Below are 22,268 nucleotides of genomic sequence, written 5' to 3' on the forward strand. Positions count from 1 at the left end.
AGAGTTGGACTGTGAAGAGAGCTGAGCACTGAAGAATTGATGCTTTTGAACTGTGGTGTTGGAGAAGATTCTTGAGAGTCCCTTGGACTGCAAAGAGATCCAACCAGTCCATTCTAAATGAGATCAGTCCTGAGTGTTCCTTGGAAGAACTGATGCTGAAGCTGAAACTCCAATACTTTGGCTACCTCATGCGAAGAGTTGACTCATTAGAAAAGACTCTGATGCTGGGAGGGATTGGGAGCAGGAGGAGAAGGGGATGACAGAGGATGAGATGGCTGGATGGCATCACTGACTCGATGGACATGAGTTTGGGTAAACTCCGGGAGTTGGTACTGGACAGGGAGGCCTGGCATGCTGCGATTCATGGGGTCATGAAGAGTCAGACACGACTGAGCAACTGAACTGACTGACTGATCTGAAGGCCAAACCAGTTCACCCTCTCTTCCTTTCCTTCCATTTCTGCACAACCAGTATCTTAGACCATATACAAAAATTAACTCTAAATGGATTACGGATTTGAATTTAGGGCCTGAAACCATAAAATTCCTAGAAAGAAGCATAGGCAGCAATTTCATTGACACTAGTTTTTGTGGACATGCCTCCAAAGGCAAGAGAAACAAAAGAAAAAATAAACCAATGATACTACATCAAACTAACAAATTTCTGCAGAGCAAAGTATCATCAAAATGAAAATGCAGCTTACTGAATGAGATATTTTCAAATCAGATATTTAATAAGGGGTTAATATCCAAAATATATAAAGACTTCATACAACTCAACAATAACAAAAATTAAACAATATGATTGAAAAATGGGCAGAGGATCTAATAAACATTTTACTGATGAAGACACGCAGATGGCCAATAGGCACATTAAAAAATGCTTAACATCATTACTGATCAGGGAAATGCAAGTTAAAACCACAGTAAGATATCACCTCCCACCTCTCAGAATGACTACCATCAAAAAGACAAATAACAAATGTTTCAGAGGATGTAGAGAAAAGGGAACTCTTGCACACTGTTAGAGAACATGTAAAATGGTACAGACAGTTAACAATACAGTGTGGAGATTCCTAAAAAATTTGGGCTTCTCTGGTGGCTCAGACGGAAAAGAATCTGCCTGCAATTCAGGCCCGGGTTCAATCCCTGGGTCAGGAAGATCCCCTAAGAATGGAAATATCACATGACCCAGCTATCCTACTTGTGGATATCTATCCGGAGAAAACAAAAACACTAATTCGGAAAAATACACGCACCCTTATGTCCATAGCAGCATTGTTTACAATAGCCAGGGTATGGAAGCAACGTAAGAGCCTACAGATGGATGAATGGATAATGAAGACCAGGTATATGTGTATGTGACTGTCTTTTTTGTGACCCACAAAAAAGAATGAAATTCTGCTATTTGCACAACTTGGATGGACCTTGAAAGCATTATGCTAAATGAAATAAGTCAGATGGAGAAAGACAAAAGACAAAATATGATTTTTGTCATACACAGAATCTAAAAAAAAAAAAAGTGAAAATAATAGTGAACAAATAAAATAAACAAGAATGAATTCATAGATACAGAGGACAGTTTATGGGGTACCAGAAGGGAAGAATGTTGGAGATCAGCTCTATGATGGTGGTAACTAAACTTGCAGTAATGATCACTTTGCAGTGTATACACACATTGAACTAGAATGCTATACATATAAATGATGATTTTTACACATCAAATATTGGGCATTATCTTTCCCTTTTTAATGATTTCTATTGGACATTTATATTAATGTTCACTTAATCTAATGTTTTCTATTATTAGAAGTCCAGATGAGGCATAGATCATTTTTACATGTTACTGAAATATATAATCTCATCACAATATACTGGTTGATAATAGTGCATACATGAGTGCTCTGTTGCTCAGTCATGTCTAACTCTGCGACCCCATGGACTATAGACCACCAGGCTCCTCTGTCCATGGGATTTCCCAGGCAAGAATACTGGAGTGGGTGGTCATTTCCTTCTATGGGGGATTTTCCCAAACCAAGGATCAAACACAGGTCTCCTGCATTGCAAGCAGATTCTTTACCATCTGAGCCACCAGGGAAGCCCCGGTTGATAATAATAATATACCTTTATTCTTAACAGCACAGCACATTCTTAACTCTCCTGTGTTATAGAAAATCTCTGCTGATTCATGTTGGTGTGTGGCAGGAGCCGACACAATATGGAGTAATTGTCCTCCAATTAAAAATAAATAAATTTTTAGAAATGAGAAAAAAAGAAAATCTCTTAGATGTTCAGTATTACCCAAAAATGGAAAAATTATTCATTGAATATATAATTACTGTCTCTCATTTTTTACAAACATAAATAAGTATATGAAAAATACAAAAGAACCCTCATGCTATAAACCACATCAAAAAATATTTTAATTAAAAAGTAAAAGGTGCTATGAGAAAAATTGGTAAGGGTATGGGACGAGCAGAACAGAAGAGGAAAGAGCAAAAGTACAATTTCTGGTGAACCTCAGCCTGATACTGCAGGGAACTTCAGGGTATTACTACCCTTAGATCACATCCTTAAAACTCAACATTCAAAGAATTAAGATGATGGAATCTGGTCCCATCACTTCATGGCAGATAGAAGGGAGAAAAGTGGAAACAGTGACAGATTTTATTTTCTTGGGCTCCAAAATCACTACAGATGGTGACTGCAGCCATGAAATTAAAATATGTTTGCTCCTTGGAAGGAAAGCTATGACAAACATAGACAGCATATTAAAAAGCAAAGACACTACTTAAGCTATGATTTTTTTAATAGTCATGTATGGATGTGAGAGTTGGACCATAACAAAGGCTGAGTGCCGAAAAATTGATGCTTTCTAACTGTGGTGCTGGAGAAGACTCTTGAGAGTCCTTTGAACTGCAAGGAGATCAAACCAGTCAATCCTGAAGGAAATCAACCCTGAATATTCATTGGAAGGACTGATTCTGACAATGAAACTCCAATATTTTGGCCACCTGATGCAAAGAGCCAACTCACTGGAAAAGACTGTATTGCTGGGGAAGACTGAGAGCAGAAGAAGGAGGTGACAGAGGATGAGAGGATGAGATGGTAACATAGTGTCACTAACTTCAAGGTCCGTCTAGTAAAGGCTATGGTTTTTCCAGTGGTCATGTATGGATGTGAGAGTTGGACTATAAAGAAAGCTGAGTGCCGAAGAATTGATGCTTTTGAACTGTGGTGTTGGAGAAGACTCTTAAGAGTCCCTTGGACTGCAAGGAAATCCAACCAGTCCATCCTAAAGGAGATCAGTCCTGGGTGTTCATTGGAAGGACTGATGTTGAGGCTGAAACTCCAATACTTTGGCCACCTGATGCGAAGAGCTAACTCATTGGAAAAGACCCTGATGCTGGGAAAGATTGAGGGCAGGAGGAGAAGGGGACGACTGAGGATGAGATGGTTGGATGGCATCATCGACTCGATGGACATGGGTTTGGGTGTACTCCGGGAGTTGGTGCTGAACAGGGAGGCCTGGCGTGCTGCGGTTCATGGGGTCGCAAAGAGTCAGACATGACTGAGCGACTGAACTGAACTGAACTTTCAGTGGTCATAAGTTTGAGGAAATTTTGGGAGATAGTGAAGGACAGGGAAGACTTGTGTGTGCAGTCCATGGGATCGCAAAAAGTTGGACATGAGTGAATGACTGAACAGCACCAACAAAGACCACATCCAGCTTTAAGTATAGGATCTGGGCTTTTGTACATGCACACCATTCAGTCACTAGCTATGGGCCTTAGTAAGGGGCAGGGGACATAACTCCCAGGCACCTCTGGCTGTGGTATAGAACCCCATGCCCACCCACACAGGCTTCTGTACCCCAGGCAATCCTCTGAAAAAGGTTGAAGAAGTGAGCAGTCAGCAACAAAGCACACGGGTCCTTTCACACTGGTGAAAAGGATCCCTCAGAATCTGGGGATAATGCTGAACTCTACACCTGTGCCCTGTGATTTTGGAAAACAGTGAAGATTAAGAAACCATGCCTGCACTGCTCCCCATCCCCAGAAGGAGAGGGTGAGATGAATTGAGAGAGTAGCATAGCCATATATACACTACTATGTGTGGAATAGATAGCCAGTAGGAACTGCTGTATAGCACAGGGAGCCCAGCCCAGCTCTCTGTGAAGACCTAGAGGGCTGGAATGGGGGGAAGTGGGAGGGAGATTCGAGAGGGAGGGGATAAATATACTTGACTGATTGGCTTTGATGTATAGGAGAAAACAAAGCAACATCATAAAGCAATTATCCTCCAATTAAAAATTTACAAAAATAAAAAATCAAATTAAATGCACAATCTCTCTAAAACAGCAATTTCACTTAACAACTAAGTTTATAGAAGTATTTCTACATGGATACAGATGTAAACGGGTTTCCCAAGTGGTATTCAGGAAATTCAGGAAATGCAGGTTCAATATCTGGGATGGGAAGATCCCCTGGGGGAGGAAATGGCAACCCACTCCAGTGTTCTTGCCTGGAGAATCTCATGGATGGAGGAGCCTGGTGGGCTGCAGTCCATGGAGTTGCAAAGAGTCAGACATTACTGAGCACGCATGCACTACACAAGTATAAACATTGCTTATAATCACATAGTATTGAGAGCTCATCAATAGGATGACGAAGTAGAGTATTAATTATCCATTTTAAAAAAGAAAGAAAGAAATCCCCCCACCCTTTTGTGTCCCAGGAAACAGAGTACCGCAAAGAAAGCACTTGTCCCCACGTGACTTAGGTAAGTGTCACCAACGTCCCCTTGTTTTACCTTTGACGAGGCAGACACAAGCCTTTCACATTCCTATTCTTTGCCTCATAAATGATTAGTCGAATAATGTTTTCTCCTTACTTGCAAATTCAGATTTGTTTTGTATTGGACAGGGCACAACAGTGCCCATGACTGAAGCCTTACAGAAAGTGGTAGGACAGAGCTCAGGCCTCCACTCCCAGATTCATCACCTCCCCAGGGATGAAATTCTCTCTGGGCTCACCCTCAGGCCTTTATTTATGGCATCTCTCCCTTCCCAGGCTCTACTCCTCCCTCAAAATCCTGTCCATCCTCCCAAGCTTACCTCGTCCCTATGTCTTCCCTAGTACAATTGAACTCAATAGAAGCCTGTCCTTATTGAATAAACATCACTCCATTGATTCACTTGGACATGAAATGGGCTCTAGGCTGAGTCTGAGATCCCAGGGGCAGCTTCATGGTTATCCACAGGGTGATCAATACCAGATCATCTCATAAAGACATACAGTCAGTTCAGGTATAAGGGGTTGCTCTTAAGGCAGAAATTTAATTCTTTCACAAGAGCAGCTAGGGACTCATCTCTGCCAAAGTGAACCAGCAAAGGACTCTGCCTTTTTTGCTCTGAGAAGAGCCACTTACAGGGCTCTCTTGGTTATGCAAATCAGGTAGGAGGAGACATTACACCCAGGGAAAAGGTCTAATGAGGACTCTCCTCACCTGACACAGCACACTTCTCACAATGAAACTAGGGGTGCAGGAATGTCTTAGAAGAAGTGAGTTTAATCTTTTAAGGAGTCAAGAATATCCCGGGAAGGAAGGGCTTGAAATCCCACACCTGAGCCCAAGCATGAAGTGCAACATTATTAGAACATCTTTAAGTTGACTGGATGGCCTGCTCATTTTCAGATCAAATGAACAATAAGGGTTCCAACAGAAGATCAGCCAGTGGGAAGAAGGAACCTGGACTGGTGGCCCATGCTCGCCACCAGGCTGGCGGTTTTGCAGTTACTTAGACATGTAACCAAGGCTGTAACTCCTCTGAGCCCAGCCACTCTCACCAAGCTTCGGAACCAGTGAAAGAACATGTGACTGTGAAATAGGATATCCAATGACTTTCTCAGCTCCATGTGTCTGCCCCAGTTCTCAGAGCTTCTGAGTGAGGAAAACAAAACTGGATGCTGCTTCGTTTCTGCCCTCTAAATTTTGCCTGAAGCTGTACTTTGTGATCCACCTTAACAGGAAACAGAATCCTGGAAAATGCAACTTAACTTAGCCAAGTTGACACATCATAAAACCAACCCAGATAAAACCAACCCAGTGAGACATAGCCAAACACCCTGATCAAACCATACCTAAAGGATGAATCTCTGAACTAGTTGACTATAGCCAATACATTTCCTGTGTCATTTAGTGTAAACTGGTTCTTTTTAAACTTGTAAACCAAAAGTATCATAACTGTCACAGCCAGGGAATAACATCAGGGTCCAGCACTGGCCAGGAAGAAGAATGAGGAGTCTAAATATCCTAGAGAAGGAAAAAGAGCACAGAATAAGAGAGACGACGTTAGGTCTTAACCGTACTAAGTTAAGCTAAGGAATCTTATCCTGGGGAAACTTAAAGGTAACTTGTAGTCTGACATTTCATTGGAAGGACTGATGCTGCAGTTGAAGCTCTAATACCTTGGCTACCTGATGAGAAGAGCTGACTCATCGGAAAAGATCCTGATGCTGGGAAAGACTGAAGGCAGGAGCAGAAGGAGACAACAGAAGATGAGACGGTAGGATGGTATCACCAACTCAATGGACATGAGTTTGGTCAAACTCCAGGAGATGGTGAAGGACAGGGAAGCCTGGCATGCCGCAGTCCATGGGGTCGCAAACAGTCAGACACAATTGAACAACAACAGGAAAGTCTGACACTAAGTGTTTCGGTCTGAAGAGCTCACCCCAAACTCTGGAGAAAGGAAAAAATATTCTGCAACCCGCTCCTGGGGCAATGAGCCTGTCTCCCCTCATGTCACTTCTTGTAACTCCATCCTCAGTGGTTGTTAAACTAGTTCATCAGGGTTTAATTTTCCAGTTTAGGCTCTGTCACTCTCATCACTGAATAGGACTCAGTGGCTTCTGCTGACTCTCATAAAGAATAGTTCCCTCCTAGAAGAAAACATAGGCAAAATATTCTCTGACATAAATCATAGCGATGTTTTCTTCGGTCAGTCTCCCAAAGCAAAGGAAACAAAAGCAAAGATAAACAAACGGGACCTAATCAAACTTGTAAACTTTTGCACAGCAAAGGAAATCATAAACAAAACAAAAAGTCAACCTACAGAATGGGAGAAAATATTCACAGTGTGACTGTTAAGGGCTAAATTTCCAAAATATACAAATAGTTCATACAGTTCATTATCAAAAACAAACAACTCAATCAAAAATTGAGCTGAAGACTTAAATAGACATTTCTCCAAAAGAAGACGTATATAGATAGATGGTCAGAAGGCAGCTGAAAAGATGCTCAACATTGCTATTTATTAGAGAAATGGAAATTAAAACTGCAATGAGGTATCACTTCACTCCAGTCAGAATAGCCATCATCAAAAAGTCTACAAATAATAAATGCTGGAGACAGTGTGTGAAACTATACTAGCTACACTGCTGGTGGGAATGTAAATTGGTACAATCACTATGGAGAAGAGTATGGAGGTTCCTCAGGAAGTTAAAAGTAGAACTACTATATGAGCCAGCGATTCCACTCCTGGGAATATATCCAAAAAGATTCAAATTACAATTTGAAAAGATACATGCACCTCAATTTTCATAGCAGCATGTTTTATAATAGCCAAGACATGGAAGCAACCTAAGTGTCTATCAACAGATAAATGGATAAATAAGATGCAATATATTTATATATATACATATATATTACATCTTCTTTATGTATATATACACATCTTCTTTATATATATATACATATATATCTTCTTTATAAATATACATATATATAATGGAATATTTCAGTTCAGTTCAGTCGCTCAGTCATATCCAACTCTTTGCGACCCCATGAATCACAGCATGCCAGGCCTCCCTGTCCATCACCAACTTCCGGAGTTCACTCAAACTCATGTCCATTGAGTCAGTGATGCCATCCAGCCATCTCATCCTCTGTCGTCCCCTTCTCCTCCTGTCCCCAATCCCTCCCAGCATCACAGTCTTTTCCAATGAGTCAACTCTTCACATGAGGTGGCCAAAGTACTGGACTTTCAGCTTTAGCATCATTCCTTCCAAAGAACACCCAGGACTGATCTCCTTCAGAGTGGACTGGGTGGATCTCCTTGCAGTCCAAGGGACTCTCAAGAGTCTTCTCCAACATCACAGTTCAAAAGCATCAATTCTTCGGTGCTCAGCTTTCTTCACAGTCCAACTCTCACATTCATACATGACCACAGGAAAAACCATAGCCTTGACTAGACGGACCTTTGTTGGCAAAGTAATGTCTCTGCTTTTGAATATGCTATCTAGGTTGGTCATAACTTTCCTTCCAAGGAGCAAACATCTTTTAATTTCATGGCTGCAATCACCATCTGCAGTGATTTTGAAGCCCAAAAAAATAAAGTCTGACACTGTTTCCACTGTTTCCCCATCTATTTGCCATGAAGTGATGGGACCAGATTCCATGATCTTCGTTTTCAGAATGTTGAGCTTTAAGCCAACTTTTTCACTCTCCTCTTTCACTTTCATCAAGAGGCTTTTCAGTTCCTCTTCACTGTCTGCCATTACCCAGCCATAAAAAAGAAAGGAATAATGCCATTTGCAGCAACATGGATGGGCCTAGAGATTATCATATTAAGTGAAGTAAATCAGACAGAGGAAAAAAAACATAATATAACATCACTTACTTGTGGAATCTTAAAAAGTGATACAAATGAACTTATTTACAAACAGAAACAGTCTCACAGACATAGAAAACCAATTTATGGTTACCAAAAGGGAAGGTGAGGGAGAGATCAATAAGAAGTTTGGGATTAAGAGATACACACCACTCTATATACAATAAACAAGGACCTATATGTAGCACAGGGAACAACAACTAAAAAATAATAGGCCTTAATACTTACAAACATCAAGGAATAATGATTAAAAGAACAGTTTTTGAAGGAAGTTGAATCTATATTCAATTTGTGTCTGTACCATCTACTGAATATAATATATTGAGCCAAGTTATTTAATCCATCTAAGCCTCAATTTCCTCATCTGTAAAGTACAATAATAACACCAATCCCACAGAGTTACCAAGAGGATTTAAAAAGATAAAGCACAAAGACTTACATAGTGCCGGCACTTAATAAATTGTCCCTCAATAAATTGCTATTATGACTATTCTTTCCACTGCTATTTTAAATGCTCGATTATTACTACTATAGAGGAAATATGACTTCATTAAAAATGATTAGGAAAATATAAGAAAGCGGGAACTCTAAGTTGTATTAAAAAGCATGATGTCAATCTACGTATTAATCTTTTGGAAAGATCTCTAAGACATTGAATAAGGGGGAAAAACAGTTGCAGAGTAGCGTAAGTTTATGTTTGTGTAAAACTGATATATGACACAATATACACTCATATTTAGCGATAATCTTTCTAAGTGCATAGAATATGACTTGAGTAACACACAAGAGCCTGGTACCAGCAGTTGCCTCTGACAAGACTGATGAAGACAGGGCAGGACAGATCAAGGATGCAAAGGGACATTCACTCTTACAAAGGTTGAATTTTTTACCATGAGAGTGTACCCTGAATATTTATATCACAGTTACAGGTTTTATAAATGTCAATATTTAGTATTCTTTATTCTCTATACTGGCTTCCCTGATGGCTAAGTGGTAAAGAATCTGCCTGCCGATGCAGGAGACACAGGTTCAATCCCTGAATCAGCAAGATCCCCTCAAGAAAGAAATGGCAACACTCTCTGGTATTCTTGCCTGGGAAATCCCATGGATGGAGGATCCTGGCAGGCTACAGTCCTTGGGGTTGCAAAGAGTTGAACATGACTTAGCGACTAGAACAACAACAACTCTCTATTATACATCAGTAGTTCTCCACGTGGTGGTGGTTTAGTCCATTTCTTTGCAACCCTGTGGCTGTGGCCCACCAGGTTCCTCTGTCCATGGGATTATCCAAGCATGAATACTGGAGTGAATTGCCATTTCCTTCTCCAGGGGATCTTCCCAACCCACGGATCAAACCCACATCTCTCGAGCCTCCTGCATTGGCAGGAGCCACTGGGAAGCCTATTTCTCCAAGTGTGGCCCTCAAACCATCAGCCTCATCACCCTGTGAGAACATGTTAGAAATGCAGATTCCCAGGCTCTGACATGAACCTAGGGAACCAGAAACTCTGGGATGGGGCACAGCTGTCTGTTTTAATCAGCCCTCCAAGTGATGCTGATTCAATGAAAGTCTAAGAATACTATTTAAATGATCTTGTTTTGCTAATGAGCCTGCTTTGTTTTTAGTAAGAAAGTCTATGCTTACTGATTCAACACCCAGCTACGCTGGAGCAACTACTCCATTGCCTTGAAATTTTACACACCTTCCAGCTCTCAGAATCCCTGAGAATCAGAAAACTGGTTTGAATTCAAGCTCAGCCACTCCCTAGGAACACTTCCCAGAAGCAGTGCTTTGTATCCATCACACTATTTCCTCTCCCTCTGAACACAGAAAGATTACATTTCCCAGACTCCCACGTGTTTAGGATAGGGGCATGTTACAGAGTTATTACCAATGGAAATATGAGCTGAAATGTCACTTCCTGTCCAAAGCTGTTTTTGGTGTTTTGTTTTGTTTTGTTTTAATTTGGCTGCTCCAGATCTACATTGCAGCTTGTGAGATCTTTATTTGTGGCCTGCAGGATTTAGTTCTCCAACCAGGGATGGAACCCAGGTCCTCTGCATTGGAGTCTTAACCACTGGACCACCAGGGAAGCCCCATCAAGGCTGTTTTTAAGTCACAAGTGGGACTTCTCCACTCTCTCTCTCTGTCTGGTCTACATGACTGGACATAAGAACATTGAGGGGACAGAGCTACAAGATAGGAACATCCAGGGTCCCTAAGTCACCTTTCAAGTAGAACCATCAAGAAGAACTATCTGAACCACATGAGCAAGCGGTAAAGCTTTCACTTTGTAAGATCACTGAGATTGAGGATTTTGTTACCACGCACACCTTACCCTATACCAACTAATATATCACCTGCATGGCTTTGAAGAAACCAGGGAACCTCTCTCAGACAGTTTCTTCAGCCTCATTCCTCAACTGAGCACCTACCTCATAGAGTTGTTATGAGGTTTAAATAGGATGATCCACACAAAATGCTGAATACAACGCCAGACATATTAAATGTTCGATAAAGTGAAAGTGAAGTCACTTAGTCGTGTCCAACTCTTTGTGACCATGGACTGTAGCCTACCAGGCTCCTCTGTCCATGGGATTCTCTAGGCAAGAGTACTGGAGTGGGTTGCCACTTCCTTCTCCAGGGGATCTTCCAGACCCAGGGATCGAACCCGGGTCTCCCTCACTGGAGGCAAACACTTTAACCTCTGAGCCACCAGGGAAGCCAAAGCCAAGCTGCTTCTATTTTTATTATCAAACACATTAACTATAGTCCCACTATCTTAACATAACCACCACCCATATTGTTCCTTAGCAGATTTTTACATAAACATTAAAAATATCATTTACAGGACTTCCCTGGTGGTCCAGTGGTTAAAGAATCCACCTGCCAGCACAGGGGACAGGGGTTTGACCCCTGGCCCAGGAAGATCCCACATGCCGAGGGACAGCTAAGCCTGTGTTCTGAAACTACTGAGCCCACATGTCACAACTACTGAGCCCGTGACCCGCAACTACAGAAGCCTGTGTGCTCTAGAAACCATGCTCCACAGCAGGGAAAGGAAATGTAATGAGAAACCCAGGCACCGCAAGGAAGACTAGCCCCACTCGCCGCAACTGGAGAAGGCCTGTGCACAGCAGCAAAGACCCAATGCAACCAAAACAGAAAATCATTCACACTCTTCCATATACTGCTTTACATCCCACCTGGGATTTGATAGTAAGCATTTTTCATGTTACTCTACAGTCTTCCTGACCATGGTTACCATTTATCCCAAGCATTCTATGGGGAAGCTATAGAATTGAAGACCATTTCATGCTTCTGGGCGTAGGACTCCCCAAAACTATTTCTTAATCCATTGATTTGCCTAATAACAGTCTTCAAGCTCTCCCTCCACAATAAGAAATTTGGGCCTTTCCAAAAGTTACCCAGGCCCCTCTGGCTGTAAGCAAATCAGGTGCCATTTCATCAGTCAATTTAAATCTAATGCCAGGTTCTTTTAACAGCTAAATGCTTCTCTAGGAACTGCCCTGTCTTTCATGAAGCCAGCATGGCATGTTTCCAGAAGGTAAAACGTGCTCTAACTGCTTTGCTTGCAGTATAACTTGGCTTCTGTCAAACTCCGGTTATTCTTCCATGTTAATAAATGCTGCATGGCAAGGTGGAAACCAAAGGTCACATGTATATGTAAGTATGTATATTTATATGCAAGTGCTAAACATGCATGGAACACATGTATTCCTTCATTCACTTATTCATTTAATAAATGTGCTGGAAATTTTACTGTATCCAAAGTTGGAAATATACAAATATTTCATTCTCCCTGAAAAGGATGGGGAGATAGGGACCAAGGACATCTCATGAATCTCACAATAAAGGCCAATATTCTTACCATGTTTTCTAAGGCTCTACATGCTCTGCCCCCTGTTGACTCCTCTCAACTTTAGCTGTGACCAAGTGATTATTAATTTTATATTGTCAACTTGACTGGACTAAGAGGTGCGCAGATAGTTGGTAAAACATTTTTCTGGGTGTGTCTGTGACGATGTCTCATAAAAAGAATTAGCGTTTGAATCAGTTGGTTGAGTAAAGAAGACACCCTCACCAAGGCAAGTAAAGTACTATTATCTCCACTGGCATATTTTATGAGAGCAAAAGATTTAGACGTTATGATAGCAAGAATAATTCCCACTTACCTCCCAGAAATGCCCGTGTCCTGATCCTCCGGACCTGTGAATGCGTGAAGGGTACATGTCAAGGGTTGCTCATCAGCTAATTTCAAGATAAAGAGATTATTCCGGATTATCCAGATGGGCTCACTATAAACACAAGGGTCCTTAAATGGGGGAAAGGCTGAAAGGTCAGCACCAAAGAGATGACACCATAAGAAATACAGACCAGCCATTCATTGCTGATTTTGAAGATGGAAGGGGGCTCTGAGTCAAAGAATGTGGACAGTTTCAAGAAGCTGGAAAAGCCCAGAAGTGGATTCTCCTTTAGAGCTTCTAGAAAGAATTCCACCTTGTCAACACTTTGCTTTTGGCCCTGTAAGACCCGTTTCAGACTCTGCCTTCTAGAATTATAAGGTAATAAGTCTGTATTGTTTTCAGCAACTAAATGTGTGGCCATTTGTTAACAGCAATAATGGGAAACTAATACAGATTTTGATACCCAGAAGTTGGATCTATAATAAATAGCTTAAAATGTAGAACTCTGTATCCAGGAGATACTCAAATCCAGGAAGTCAAATCGGGGAGTTTGAATACAAGGAGGTGTAGAAGCTGCGGGAAAGAAAGGAAGTACAGACCCCAGCATGGGAGAATAGAAGATAGCAATTAGAGCTGCTCTGGGGCAAGTTACACTCACCCCTGCTAGTTATCCAGGAGGAAGCTTCCCACGATTTAAAATCCTCAAAATAGCCTCCCTACTGAGCCCAGAAAGATCACACTCTCTGATTTCAGGGTTTACTACTTCTGTACAAAGCAAGACAATTCTGACTCTGTCTACCCACTAAACCGTGTGCAGGAGGCATCCGTGTAGACTTCCTCAGTGACTGGAAGAAAAGGGTTAACCTCCTCTCTGGCTAATGCGACTGTCCTCCTATCTCTTCATGGGGCAGAAATCAATGAAGCCTGTTCTCATCCAAGAAAAAATAAATCTTAATCACCTTTGTAAAGAAGGAGAAGATAAACAGGCAGTGTTCTAAAAATGAACTCCTCTATTTAACAACTGTTAAGTGCTATTTCTTGAACGATACCAAAGATGACATCACATTCAGGTTATAGGGTGGGCATCATCAGCTGCTGATTAGGGAGTAATCGAAAAGGGGGAGAAAGGTAAATGAAGATGTATAAATAGATTCAAAAGAATTTGTGCAGAGGGCTCTCTGAATGTGTAAAGCATATGGAAATGAGCAAGCCAGCAACACATTTCTAACACTGATGGCTGATAACAAAGAAGATATTCGGGTACCCCTATATTTCTCTTGGAGCTTCCAGCATCATGTCTTAAGCTAGGTGGACTGTTAAGGACCCATGAGGCCATATGAAACCATAAAAACCACCAGCCCACATGCCTTCTGTTTTCTGCCCCTCTCATATCTCCCAGCCTTTCCCTAAAGCCTTTACAGTTCAACTTCCATCTTCCCTCCCTTCTGCTACTGAAGATGCCTGCCCAAGAGCGCTCAACGGCTCCATTTTCCATGTTGTTGGAATTATTTATTCCTTCATGACCTGTTAAGAGGACATGAAATCCTATTGACTTTGGGCTTGACCATGTGACATGCTTTGGCTGGTGGCAAGTGAACAGATGTGACATATGCTAGGTCCATGTAGAAGTTAAGAGGCATTCCAAGTTTCTACCCATCTCTTAATCTTCCCTTCTGTCATGAGCATACTATGTCCTAGATTTGGATGAGTCTTTGACTCTTTCAACCTGTATTCCAATCTCATTAATGGTAAGAGTAAGTAACATAAGAGAGTAGTGAATTTGTGTTGTGAAAGGGACTGACGCTTAGGTACTGTTTGTTATCCCATCTATCAAAATCCAACTATTAATGACTTCTTTAATGACTTCAGCCCACTTTAATGACTTCTTCTCAATTTTTATTCTGCTCAGTTTCTGCAAGACCATTTCCCAAAGTATGTTTTTGGAGTCATAGTCATGAGAGAGGTTTAACTGGAATAAACTGAAATTTTGCACAACCACTCTTGGAGATTCACATGCCCATTAGCCTATTAAAGGCTCTGAGAAGTCCTATAGAAAATGGCAGGGGTTAAAGTATGCACTCTGGAATTGCCTGGATTTGGATCCTGGGTCTACTACAGTTTACTGAGTGAGTGGCATTGGCAGGTCACTTCATCTATTTGAGCCTCCATGTCCTCACTTAAAAAGTGAAGACAATGAGAGGACCTTCACAAGGTTATTATGAGGATTAAAGGAAATAATAAAGTACTAATGGACTGCTGTCCAGGTCAGAGAATAACCCACCCTTCCCCAAACTCTTACAAATGGCATATATTTTCAAGTATTAAAAGATAGAGGTATATAAGATTGACGTGTTATTTACAAAGCAGAAATGGAGAGACACAGATGTAGAGAACAAACCTATGAATATCTAAGGGAAAGAGGGGATGGGATGAATTGGGAAATTGGGACTGACATATATATAGTATTGAAACTATGTATAAAGCAGGTAACTAATGAGAACCTGCTGTACAGCACAGGGAACTTCTACTCAGTGCTCCGTGGTGACCTAAATGGGAAGGAAATCCAAAACAGAGGGGATGTATGTATAGCTGATTCATTTTGCTGTACTTACTAAATATTTCTCTTAAGTACCACTTTAGCATTTCCTGAAGTCTGTGGCTCAGAGGTTAAAGTGTCTGTCTGGAATGAAGGCGACCTGGGTTTGATCCCTGGGTGGGGAAGATCCCCTGGAGAAGGAAATGGCAACCCACTCCAGTACTCTTGCCTGGAGAATCCCATGGAGGGAGGAGCCTGGTAGGCTACAGTCCATGGGGTCACGAAGAGTCGGACACAACTAAGAGACTTCACTTTCAATACGGACATCACCTTTAAACCATGCTTTCCTAGAAGTGCCTCAAATTTTATATTTGTCTATTCCTTAATTTTCTTCCCTGGTGGCTCAGACAGTAAAGAATCCACCTGCAATGTGGGAGAGGTCAGTTCAATCCCTGGTTGGAAAGATCCCCTGGAGGAGCATATGGCAACCCACTCCAGCATTCTTGCCTGGAGAATCCCCTTGGACAGAGGGGCCTGGCAGGCCACAGTCCATAGGGTTGCAAAGAGTCGGACACAACTGAGCGACTTAGCACAGCACAACCCATTCCTTACTTTCAGCATCATTTGCCCCCAAAGACCTGAAAACTTTCAAAATTGTAGAGTCCTGGTTCCTTCTTATTTTATAGTCCTTCCTTTAGCTTATCTCTCTCTTCTCACATTTTACTAAAAGGAACAGTAAACCAGGTGGCTCCTTCAACACCCTGTCTGGACATTCCTCAACACTCAATTCAGCAGGTATGTTTCCTACACCTTACATTTCTATAGGCAACCACATTGCTAAACTCCATATGCCACTACATAACAAGGATCCCCTTTCTTTCAATTTCAAGTAACATTTCCTGGGTTTCATGGAAGCCCTTATTAGCATCCTCTGAATCCATCAGGCTTCTATTAACCATCTGCTCAAGGGAATTCCCTGGTGGTACAATGGTTAGGACCTGGCACTTTCACTGCCGGGGCCAAGGTTCAATCCCTGGTCGGGGAACTAAGTTCTTGTAAACCACATGGTATGCAAGGAAAAAAAGAAACAGTTTGTTTAATTCAAGGCACATTAGTTTTTCACTAACACTTTCCTCAAAGTCCTTCCATTTTCTGCCAAAAACAGTTTCCAAAGCCACTCCCATAGATGGGTTACAGCAGCATGTATTCCCAGGTACCAAAATCGGTACTTGTCATCTATTGCTGCATAACAAATCAGTCCCCAAACTCAGTGACTTAACACAGTACACCTGTATACTCTCACACAGTTTCTATGTGCCAGGAAATCAAAAGTAAGCAAGTAAGCGTGCTGATTCTGGCTCAGGGTCTCTTAGGAGGTCTCAGTCAAATGTTGAAGTTGATGAAATTATACGAAGGCATCACCAAGTCCAGAGGATCGCACAAAGCTTATTAAGGTCACCATTCTGGGTGTAGTTCATGGTCAGAGTCTACCAAGCACCAGCCCCCCCTCCCCACCCATAAAAACAAAGAACTTAAAGCCCTAACCAGCATTCTCCTAAAACTTATATCTGGAGCAGTCACATCCCACCAGCCCCACTGAGGGGAAGTGGGTGGTGCTTCTACTCAGAATACTGTAGGTGAGCTGAGCCCTTAGAGTCAGACACAGGGTTCAAATCCCAGCTCTGGTTTTTATGAGCCATGAAGCTTCGGACAAGGTACTTCTTTTCTCTGAACTTTACTCTCTTTTAAGATAATAGGAGTTCCTGCCTCACAGGGGTTAAAGGAGTTCGCCTTCCAGTATAGAGCTCAGTGTAGTACTTGGAGCATGGTAAGGACTCAGTTCGGAGAAGGCAATGGCACCCCACTCCAGTACTCTTGCCTGGAAAATCCCATGGATGGAGGAGCCTAGTAGGCTTCAGTCCATGGGGTCGCTGAGAGTCGGACACAACTGAGCGACTTCACTTTCACTTTTCACTTTCATGCACTGGAGAAGGAAATGGCAACCCACTCCAGTGTTCTTGCCTGGAGAATCCCAGGGACAGGGGAACCTGGTGGGCTGTCAGACGTCTATGGGGTCGCACAGAGTCGGACACGACTGAAGCGACTTAGCAGTAGCAGCAGCAAGGACTCAGTTGGAAAAGACTCTGCTGCTGGGAGGGATTGGGGGCAAGAGGAGAAGGGGATGACAGAGGATGAGATGGCTGGATGGCATCACTGACTCGATGGACGTGAGTCTCAGTGAACTCCGGGAGTTGGTGATGGACAGGGAGGCCCAGCGTGCTGTGATTCATGAGGTCGCAAAGAGTCGGACACGACTGAGCGACTGATCTGATCTGATCTGATCTGAAGGACTCAATACATGGCTGCTCTGGCTGGTCTTTTTTCTGCCTGGTCCGTAGCCTCTGGTTTGGCTGGCTTAATTCAAACAATCAAGCCAACTTTCAGTGCCGTCTCAGAGGCCCTCTGACCTCAGGCCTTCACACAAGCAGATGTCAGAAATCCCATCCCAGGACTGGTTCTTCCATCTGCGTGAAGCTCAGCCTCTGGCGTGGATGCTTTCCTCCAGAACTATCTCCTCTCCCAGATGTCTTCATGGCCTCCTGTGGCCCCTCAGTAGCAGTGAGACTCACAAGGACTGTGGAGCTTGTGGACTTGGGGGCTTTCAGCCCCCTCCATCTGCAGGCCAGCTTAGGACTCCCACAGCAGCCAGCAGATGCTCCACCCCTGGGCAGTGGTGGGGAGAGCTGGCCTCTCTCTGCCCCAGCACACAGCAGCCGAGCCATCTGCTCACAGCAGGGGACACAGCAGTTCATTGTGAGGGCAGCGTCCTCTGAGCTCTAGCAAATTCATTCATTCCACATGCAACTATCAAGCGCCTACTAAGAGCAACTAGGCACACACACACACACTAGGTGCCAGATCCTGAAGCAGGTGCTAGGAATAAGCTCACAGCTCTGTAAGAGGGGCAGGTTTTCTTTTTAAAGAAAGTAATATTGTACATCAACTGCACATCAGTTAAAAAAAGATTGGATATATTGTCTTAGCAGGTAAAAAAGAAGAAGAAAGAAATTGTGAGTTAGTGTAATTAGTCCTAATCAAGGGCTTACCTAACCAAGGTAAGCATAGAGGACTTCTCTGGTGGTACTAGGGATGAGAATTCACTCGCCATCGCAGAGGAAACAGGTTCGATCCCTGGTCCAGGAAGATCCCACCTGCCGTGGACCAACTGAGCCCATGTGCCACAACTGCTGAGCCTACACGCTGCAACCACTGTAGCCCGTCTGTACCTACAGCCTGTGCTCCACAACAAGAGGAGCCACCGCAATGAGAAGCCCATGCACAGCAACAAAGACTCAGCGCTGCCAAAGAAATAAATAAAAAATAATAAATAAATAGACTAAAAAAAAAAAAAGCTTTAGAAGGTAAGCATAGAATGAGAGAAGGAAACACCTAACCCAGCGTTGGGAGTTTCGAGGAAGAGAAGACCTCCTGGAGGAAGTGCTTCCTGAGACAAGAGATGAAAGACAAAGAAGATTGATCAGGATAGAAAGGAGCATGAGAAGGCGTTCCGGGTAGAAGGCACGATGTGAGGAACTGTGTAGAGGCACTACATACTGCTCTTGGAGCCATGAACACTCAAGGGACTGCCTGCCTGGCACCACTCCCACTCTGAGACCTGCCACACAGGCGGCACCAGGGCCGCCGTGTGCTTCTAGGACAGTCGTTCCCCGAGTCCAGGTTCACTGGGCTTGGGTCGCCTGACATACAATGGGCCCTGGGACCCCCAACCCCACTCTCAGGGATTTTAACTTGGGGCCAAAGGGTGGCTGAAATTGTAAGATGACAAACCAAAGAATTGTCGCAGATCAGGTTTCCAGCAGCAAAATATGGTGATTTTCAACATGATCTTTCTCTCTCTCTCTTTTTGGTCACGCTGGCTCTTCGTTGCAATGTGCGGGCTCTCTCCAGTTGCGGTGCACAAGCTTCTCATTGTGATGGCTTCTCTTGTTGCAGAACTCAGGCTCAAGCGTGCATGGGCTTCAGTAGTCGTGGTGCATGGGCTAAGTTGCTCCATAGCATGTGGATCCTTGGTTCCTGGATCAGGGATCGAACCCATGTTCCCTGCACTGGCAGGTGAATTCTTTTTTTTTTTAATATTTATTTTTATTTATTTATTTGGCTATGTCAGGTTGTGGCATGTGGGATCTAGTTAGCTGACCAGGAATCGAACCCAGGTCCCCTACCTTGGGAGAACAGAGTCTTAGCCATTGGACCACCAGGGAAGTCCCAAACATGGTGTTTCTCTTATCAAGAGATGAATCTGTGGTCCCTCCCCTTGAACCTGGAGGAGTCTTTTTGACTAATTTGATGCACAGACTGTGGCAGAAGCAGCTTCCAAGATTCTGTTAGAAAAGACCATGAGTCTTCTATCAATCTCTTTTGGGACACCAGCCTTTGGAGCTCTGAGCTGTCATATAAGAACTCTGGCTTCTAGGGTGCTATTCTAGAGAGAGCACATGGAGAGACCAGAGAAAGATACAGAGAAATGTGTTTGGAGTCCCAGCTATCCCAGCCCCAGCCCAGGATTCAGATATGTGAGTAAGGAAGATGACTTCAACGTCAACTGACATTGAACTGCAACCCACGTGAAAGAACCTGGACAGGAAGCAACCAGCTGTACCAAGTTAACCCTTAGGACCATGAGAGATGGTAATAAATGATTGTTGTTGTTTCATGCCATTAAGATTAGGATGGTAAAGAGAGCATAGAAGAAGCCCTTTTGTGATGAGAAAGGATGACACTGACATGCTGGAATAGATGGAGGTAATTACTTGACTCCTTGGTCTAGTTGTCTGGAAACTCTCGTCCCTGCCCTTCCTAAAATAATTCCTTAGATCCCTTGAGCCACTGAACTCTTCTTATGACCTAAGTTAGCTCAAGTTGGATTTATATCTCTGGCACCTAAATGAATACAGATGATTTAGGATGAACCCAAAGAGCTTGATGTGTTTGGAGCACACATCTGGGACTGGGTCGGGGAGGAAAGAGGAGGTGGCAAGTAGCAAGAGATGAAAGATGTGGGGTGATCCCCGGGAAGATCGCTGATGAACTGTAGGACCCCGCAAGGAGCTTTGGTGTCTTTACTTTCTGTCTTGCCTGTCTCCACAAATGATTTGGGGTGACCACCAAGGATTTTGGACTTTATTATAAAGACAATGTGGAGCCAGTGAACAATTTTCAGCCAAAAATGAAAGGCTCAGATATGCATTGTGAAAAGGTCCACCTGCCAGTTTAGATGATGTGTTGGAGAGAAGTGAACCGGTCAGGAGTCTATTGACGTGATGCAGGGAAGAAATGATGAGACTGAACCAAGGTGGAGTAATGGGGGTGGAACGAAAGAGTAGTGAGCATTAAGGTAGAATGGACAGACCTGGAGTCCTTTATGAGAAGCAGGATGGGAAATGACTAAGGTGGTTTCCAAGTTCGTGGTCTGAGTACCTGAAGAAGCAACAGTGCCTTTGCCAAGATCAAGTCAAGGGGTAGGATGATGCCTTGAGCTTTCACTTGCAGAGCTTGAAGTGTCTGCAGCTATTAAAGGGGAAAGGTAATGAATGCATTAGTTCATTCATTTAACACATTTATTAGACACGTTTTATGCCAGGCTCTGGCAAAGTGTTGGTGAGCAAAATGGGCATACTGCTGGCACTCATAAATTTTCCAGTCTGGAAGAGCAGACAGAAATTAATTGAATGTGTAAATATGTAATTAAAAACTCTTGAAGAATGCTATGAAGAAAAATATCAGAGACTTCCCTGGTGGTCCTGTAGCTAAGACTCCATGCTCGCAATGCAAGAGAACTGGGATCGATCCCGGGTTAGGGAACTAGATCCCACATGACCACAAGCCACAACTAAGAGTTTGCATGCTTGCCAAGACTAAAAGACCCCACATACTACAACTAAAGATCAAATATATATATATATATATATATACACATACACACACACACACACACACACACACATATATATATATATATATATATATATCTCAGAAGCTCTAGTGGCATATTGGAAGGAAGCATGATGTAGGTATGGAGATAATGACTGTGATTATCTAACAACTAACCACAAAATTTAGGGGCATAAAACAACTATAATAATTCATTAGCTCTGACGGCTTCCATGAACCAGGAATTCTTGAGGGGCACAGTGAGAACAATTTGTCTTTGCTCCATGATATCTGAAGCCTCAGCTGAAAGACCCAAAAACTAGGGTCTGAAACCATCTGAAGGTCCATTCACTCACATGTTTGATGGGCAAGGTTGGCTTCCCAAGTCATCTCTCTGCGTGGGCTAGTTGGACTTCCTCACAAAATGGTGGCTGAGTACAATGAACAAGTGGAGAGGGAGAGGAAAGAAAGAGAGAGAAAGAGATGCTACCTTCTACGACTCTGTCTTGAAAGCCACACAGCTTGAATCCACTGAAGGCTTTCCAAGCAAATAAAAAAATATCATCTCCATTTGCATACTTCTAGTGACAGAGAACTCACTACCTTCCCAGGCAGCTCACTCCACTTAATGACCAGCTCCCTGCAACTTAGAATCACAGGAGAGTTTTCCACCCCAGTCACCACTTCTTAAAGTTCCTTCTTTCTTGGGAGTTGTTCCTGACCCAGTGCTGAAATCAGGCCCTTCCCCAAACCTCTTCCCAACCAAAAGATCAAATTACAATTCCAAAAGTCACGCTTGACTTGGAAACGTCAGCAAGAAAGTTCCATTTCTCTGTATCTCTAAATGAAAAAAGACTCCCTGTCAGTTTGGAGCAATTAGCTGTGGGAGATGATGACG

At 42.9% G+C, this 22,268-nt stretch overlaps 1 long non-coding RNA gene across 2 annotated transcripts in view; it reads right to left on the bottom strand.

The window, feature by feature from the left end:
- The window catches only part of LOC147360242 (uncharacterized), a 63,076-nt gene that overhangs the window by 39,506 nt on the left and 1,302 nt on the right, over nucleotides 1–22,268 (bottom strand). Inside the window, exon 2 of one of the 2 annotated variants that reach the window (XR_015139042.1) lies at nucleotides 12,871–12,904. The exons of the other annotated variant lie outside the window; for it this stretch is intronic. This is a non-coding gene — a long non-coding RNA (uncharacterized LOC147360242). The remainder of the gene's footprint in view (nucleotides 1–12,870; nucleotides 12,905–22,268) is intronic. 2 annotated transcript variants of the gene reach the window in all.

This window comes from Bos grunniens, chromosome 13, assembly GCF_055505025.1.
Source record: "Bos grunniens cultivar Pamir isolate PY7600 chromosome 13, Bosgru_T2T1.0, whole genome shotgun sequence".
NCBI classification, from domain to species: Eukaryota; Metazoa; Chordata; class Mammalia; order Artiodactyla; family Bovidae; genus Bos; species Bos grunniens.